This window comes from Haliotis rubra, unplaced genomic scaffold, assembly GCF_003918875.1.
Source record: "Haliotis rubra isolate DU_JTF1 unplaced genomic scaffold, ASM391887v1 Scf1629, whole genome shotgun sequence".
NCBI classification, from domain to species: domain Eukaryota; kingdom Metazoa; phylum Mollusca; class Gastropoda; order Lepetellida; family Haliotidae; genus Haliotis; species Haliotis rubra.
The window spans coordinates 1-6,672 of NW_025765591.1; the positions used below are offsets into that span (position 1 = coordinate 1).

Consider the following 6,672-nt stretch of genomic DNA (forward strand, 5'->3'; position numbering starts at 1 on the left):
TGCAGTAACGACCGTCCCATGACTTTCATAGTCTCCGTCACCGCAGAGAAACACCTCTCTCGGTATCATAGGCTGCAAACATCAAATTCTACCTTTGTCTTCACACAAAGAAACGGAACCCATGGAGATTTATAAAGAAGCAAGAATTCAAATAAACCTTCAAGAAGCACACAATCAATAGTGTCTTTTAACCTACTCCTTTTAAAAATGGTATATAACTATATATATGGCATCAAGCAGCCCCAAAATTAGTGAATTTGCGTGCAAAACCGTTAGAGTTCCGCCTAGTTCATATCCTCATGGTTATGATTTATGAGTTATATATTAACCAATAAAGGTTTATATCAACAATATTAAAACAATTTGTACTATTAGCACCTAACAGACACCGTGACCTCCCACAGACACCACGAGTACAAAACACTAAGAATAAAATGAACATTAATCATAACGATTCTTCTATGAATGGTTCAGCTGACGTCAGTGCATCAACAAACAGTATTTAGGTCACAGAGTGTAAGTCGAAAACCAAAAAAAGCACTCCAATGATTTAGAGTCAATTATCTTATAGTGCAAAACAAACAACATAGGTATGTATCAAACCTAATACCTTCTTTGATACTTATGACAGAGTTATTATTGTGAACAGTTCCTCGTAGGCGGCAACCTGGTGTTGACGGTCAAGGTATAAGTGACCCTATCACATCACTAACCAAGAAGCGCCACTCAGCTGACCTGAAATATGAGAGACTTTAGTGTATAAAGCACAAAGCAGAAGGTTCCACACATTTTACCTAGAGACAGAAGGTGTGTGATGATGTGCGTGTGTGTGTGTGTGTGTGTATCTGTCTATCTCGATCTATGCAAATGGGATTCAATGTGTGCCATTTGGGTGAGCAATTCTGACTAGTCGATCCCCCTCTCTGTGTGTATTGAAACATTAAAATACTCGGTGCTCCGTACTTCTATGCACAAAGGAAAAGTAGAGATATTTTTCGCACAGAGGTGATCGGTCACACGGGCTACGTTAGTCTCGATTGCATCTGTGGCTGTTCTGAAGTAATAGTTTGGGCCGGTGGGGTAGCCTAGTGGTTAAAGCGTCCGCTCGTCACGCCGAAGACCTGGGATTCGATTCCCACATGGGTACAATGAGTGGATGCCATTTCTAAAACTCACACATTCAACAGTAATATTTACGAATGCGATACACTTGTATCTTCAAAGTGATGACCACTGTCTCCAAAACACGTGATTATATGAATAAAACTAGTTATAGTGACGATAGATTTCATCTCCCAATCGATACATGATGAGTATTTGCTTTATTATATATTTGAAAATTCCTTCACCATTGAAATTGTTTCATAATATTACATAACCTCTTTTAATAACATATATTTAATTCTCAGTGTATGCTGGATGCATCAAGATATACAGTATTTCAGTTTTGAATTTTGAATTTTGAATCTTAACAGAAACACGTTAAATGAAAGAATAAAACGAGTTCAGTTATACAATACGGCCTTGTGAGCAGGTTTACAGGCACCTTAGGGATATTCATACTATACATATATGTGTGTATGTGTGTGTGTGTGTGTGTGTGTTGGTGTGTGTGTGTGTGTGTATGTGTGTGTGTTGGGGGTGGTGGTGGGGAGGATTCGATTCCCCTCATGTGTGCAAAGTGTGAATACCACTTCTGGTTTCCCCCTCCGCTAACAGCGGCGGCATAAAATAAACTCGGTCACTCGTACTGTTTACAAGGTAAAATGCTCTGGAAGTAAATCTTACCCCCGGTAAGGTGGCGTAGCCTCAATAGTACGCGGAACACTGTCAACGTGAATGACCCTCCTTGTGACATAACTGGAACATAATTCTGAAAGGAAGATACAAAAATTCAAAATTTGTTCATGGTATTATTCAGGACTCTCAGAAGCATAACCTTTCATCAAACTGGTGAGGCTTGCACCACTTCAGGCCTTTCGTCTACATTAAGAAGAATGGCGTAACCGAAAACTGTGGCATAAAACAACTCTCATTCACTCGCTACACACAACACGATAACACATCATTAATATAGGTCCATCCGGTCGAGGCTGTCGGCACACTAGGAATAGGGTAAATATAGAAGACCGTTAACTATTGTGGAAGAATACTGGTGCATATATGTAAGTCATATCGTGCTCCTGCACCATGAAAGATAGAGCAGCACCAGCAGATTGGCTATAACTATCACAGTAGTTAGAGTTAATTAATGTATTCAACGCAGTCAGCAAACGTTACTGTATCCAGGTAACCTGTAAAATATCGGCCAGGCAAATCAATAATTGAAAGGTTAACTACAAACATTTGGGTACGATGGCAAGAAGATGGTACCCGACCATGGCAACCTCAGCATGTTTTTCATTATACGCCAGAGGTACAGAACTAGAATGTCCGCAGCGTTACATTATTTAGAAAATCACATGTCAACCAAGAAATCCTAAACATACCTGAACCAAATTAAATCAAACAGAAGCATTTTGTTTCTGACAATGTCATACATATTGTCTTCCAACAGGTGAAATTACAGATATACCTTTGTGCGCACAGATGAACAAGAGATGCAAGAGTAGTGAAAGCCTCATCTCTGTTGTCCTTGATGCTTCCCTTGACTGCGAGTAACACGGTCACACGTTAGAAAAACCTTGTCCCTATAAAAGCCAGTATCTATTTCCCTGCATATGTGTTACAATCCAAGTTCCGACGAAGTCGTAAACACTGCTGCAGTGCTGGGGTTTATATTCAGCGTTACATGACGCATGCACCAGGGTCATATCTCAGGTCTATTAGACGATGTGAAGTCTGACAGCTAAAACGTGGGTAAACAACCTGGTCACGATTATGTGTTCAAAGAAATTATCACCGGGCAACCCAGCCGCTATATCCAAAAGGTTGTAGGCCAAATGATAAGGGAACAGACAATTGATTTACAAGGGTAGTGGATAGGGGAAGATAAGGGCAGGGAGCGGGTGGGGTGGCTGGGTACGTGAGTGAAATAGCAGTAGTACTCGTGCAATATCAAGAAGGCAGTTAGGCCACAAGCGGTAGGCATCACTGAACAATGTACATTATCATGTATTGTTTTTGAACTGACTCATAGAGCGTGCACTAGCTCACCCGAACCGACGTAGTATTTAGAGGAAACGAAACATGTAATGAAATATTTAGTTTCCTTATCGCTGTCGTGACTCGCGTCAGCATTTTGGAATTTCGACCACATTGGTTTTAAGTCTAGTACATGTACGTTCGATGAGATAAATGTCCCGTCTGGAGGGTGTGTGAATTCCATTCAGTGAATCAAGACACGATTTTTGACCCGCGATTGATTCCCAATCATTTCTTTTATTTACAAACTTCCGAATGCCGGTCTGGTTTATCAGACATTTGGTGACGTATGTGAAACGCGATTGATGTTGACCTCGTATTGACAATGTGAACTTTCATTATAAATGAATAGTATTATCAGTTATATTTGAAATATTCATATTTTATTCTAGCTTTTTAGAACATGTACAAAACATGTAATGATATAAATTCAGTATTATTTGCTTCACAAATTCAGTGTGTGTATTTGTACTTTAAAAATAAAACTTGTTTTTCTGCATGTCGTTTACTTGTTGTTACCGTGCCTGGCGCCCGGTATCAAGGCGATGTAAAATGTTGGCTCGCAGTCAGTATACTGTGTGTTACTTAATACATAAGTATTAGTGATAAAACTATAATATTGTTCTTTTTATAAATGTGAACTAATGTGCACAGGTGCATGTAATTATGTCAGACAGACAGAGACACACGAGTAGGTTCGGAGGGGTATCCTACCGGTTAAGTCGTTCGCTCGTCGCGCTGAAGAGCCGGGTTCGATTCCCCACATGGGCACAATGTGTGAAGACCATTTCTGGTGTCCCCCGTCGTGATAGTTGCTGGAATATTAAAAGCCGCGTAAAACTAAACTCACTCACTCACCAACGAGTGGAACAGTTGTCTTAAAAGCCACATTTCGCTATTGTACAAAGCTTACAATTGGTACTATTACTCTTTTATTTCGGAGGTATCCTGTATTTGTATCAATTTGAGGACCCTCTGTTGTTACCATGCAGCTACCGGAATACTACATAGCCCGTATGCCTGGGTGTACATCAATTACACAGCGCGTACCAGAATCTCCATCAATTGCTAGTGGACAAAGCAAAGTGGAAACGAGATACCAATGTTCTGCTGGATGCCTGACAGAGATTATATACGCTTATCAGAATCCTGGTGTATGTCTGCACGAGCCATCTAGGCATTTTATCATGATTGATTTTTTTTATCCAACTTCCTTTTGTTTTAACATTTTAAATTCACTATTGACCGTTTTATTTTCCCTCGACAAACATCGACTTCGGTTTCAAGGGGTGATAACCATGCATTCTCGATAAAGTCTGTCAACTGCAGTCCAAAGCAATATATGTATACAAATTCTCATAAAAAATGAATTTTATCTTCATCCAAAAGAAACAAATAAATATTAAATTAATTTGCAAATAGGTGAATTCTTAATATATTTAAGTGCTTTTCAGTTATCATAATGCTATCTTTTCTTCCAAATATATTTTTACATCATTTTAAATCAGTCACATAAGATTCTGCAAATCAAACTCAGCAGATATTTCATCAAATTAGATATATTAAAGTATTTAATGTACATGTTGGTTTCTGTAAACAGACATGAATGTAATCAGACAACTATTAATAAACGAAACATGCTTGATTACAGTTGTTTTACAGGTCTTATTGGAGTTCCTTGTTTTGAAACAGTCTCTCTGTGAAAGACCAATGAAATGCAACAGCTTTTGACGTGTTTTCTGTTTATTACGAAAGTAGGCATTAGTGCTGTCGCTAGAATAGCAAACACACGAGACCAGCTGTGAGTAACGGTTGATACTGATACTCGGGTCAGAGGTCACATTGTGTTGTATCAGATAACTATGTTCAATCGCGACTGTATCACTTTGTTGACACCGTAGACCACGTATCACTTATTAAAGAGTCAACATCGCCGACATGAATGGCCTCAATGTGTGTGTATGTCTCGTACGTCTCGTATTACGTTCCTGTCCTGTCTGTTCCTCACACTGAGTGGATGCGGAACCACCGTCGGTAAGCTTGTACAACTAAACCACTGGTGACACTTCGATACATCATCTATGACGATGGTAGATCCCAGCCCATTACGATACCTACATGTACCACCCACGATTCTCTGACACTTTATACCAGCGTCCTCAATACCTTGTCTTATAACAGGTTCAGTTTACAAGATCATCTACACTCAGCCCCCGTTAAACCGGACAGTATCGTCACGGGTACAACATTGCGAATGAATGTTTTTGTAAGTTGCTTTCAAGAAGTTTTATGGAAGACATGTGGAGGACATTTCGAACTTTGATGCATCAGTAACAAACATGATATCTGATGCAATTCAATAGTTTTGCTTGTACCAGACGTTCCGGATTTTTTTCAGGTGAACAATTGACACGACTTTGCATGTGTTTATGACGGGTGCCACCGGTGGTGCAGGATACACGCATCTTTCCGCGAACACCTGGTATCGTCACTATTTCATAGTGATTCATAAACACATGCTCTGTCGTATCTCATGGTGACAATCACTAGATTGCCTGGTCCAGACTTGATTTATTCACAAACACCAAGCAGCTGTAATTCTGCTGAAACAAATATATGCTCAAGATATAGTCACAATTATACAATCGACTGTGCTTTTAGCATTCTTATGAATGTGGTAAGGCTTTGTCGCTTTGACACCCACAGTATTCCAGTAGTATGACGACAGACTGTAAAAAGGTCGAGAGTGGAAAATAAATCCAAGGATTGGTATTGAGTATGGGCAGTAACAATCCACATCGATGGAGGTCGTTGAAAAGCTACAACGTGTACATAAATGCACCCAGACAAACCACTATTGATTAAGTCGGATGTTAAAAGCAGTACAGCATTGTCAGGAACCATTTCTAACAAGGAATCCCTATGGATTCCTAATTTAGTCACTGTCTTCAAAATGTGCTCTTATATTCACAGCAGGATCGTGTTCAAATTACACCTGTGGGGGTATCCTCAATGCTTCAAACTCGCCCCAGGAATTAACATCACCTAGTTATCCTGTTGGTTATCCAAAGTAAGTATTGTAACATATGTTATATTTGGGATTTACACTTTCTTATATATATCAAAAGTACATAATATAACATATGTTACATTTGACCACTTGCTAAATGGCATGGTGTAATCAAAGTAAGTATTATGTTCTCACCGAACACAAGTTCGTCACTTTTCATAAAGTTTATGAAATAAGTTGTCCAGCACACGTCTCTCTTACTGTTTATCATAAATAAGCTGGCTTCAATAACTTGTGGCATGTGAACACATCAAAACCAGAAAGAGTGTGTTAACATCATGGCACACCGTACTGAACATCAGTGTTGAGGCTGTCTGTCCGGATTCCGTCTAATCCATTGCATTAGCATGCACAGCTTACAGTAGAGATGTGAAGTCGTGTCAAATTCTGTATCGATGATAAACATCTCTCTGGTGTGAAGGTGGCGATATTTTGGTGTAGATCCTAAATTAGTCACG

General features: G+C 39.4%; 2 long non-coding RNA genes across 2 annotated transcripts; one reads left to right on the forward strand and one right to left on the reverse strand.

The window, feature by feature from the left end:
• The first annotated feature begins 577 nt into the window (after window positions 1–577).
• LOC124271712 lies at window positions 578–5,812 on the forward strand. Its single transcript, XR_006897112.1, has 3 exons — window positions 578–590; window positions 2,236–2,237; window positions 5,734–5,812. It is a non-coding gene; the product is annotated as an uncharacterized LOC124271712 (long non-coding RNA).
• LOC124271711 lies at window positions 611–2,853 on the reverse strand. The gene is made up of 3 exons (XR_006897111.1): window positions 2,576–2,853; window positions 1,789–1,873; window positions 611–735 (listed from the first exon to the last, which is right to left on the reverse strand). It is a non-coding gene; the product is annotated as an uncharacterized LOC124271711 (long non-coding RNA).
• Window positions 5,813–6,672: the final 860 nt, after the last annotated feature.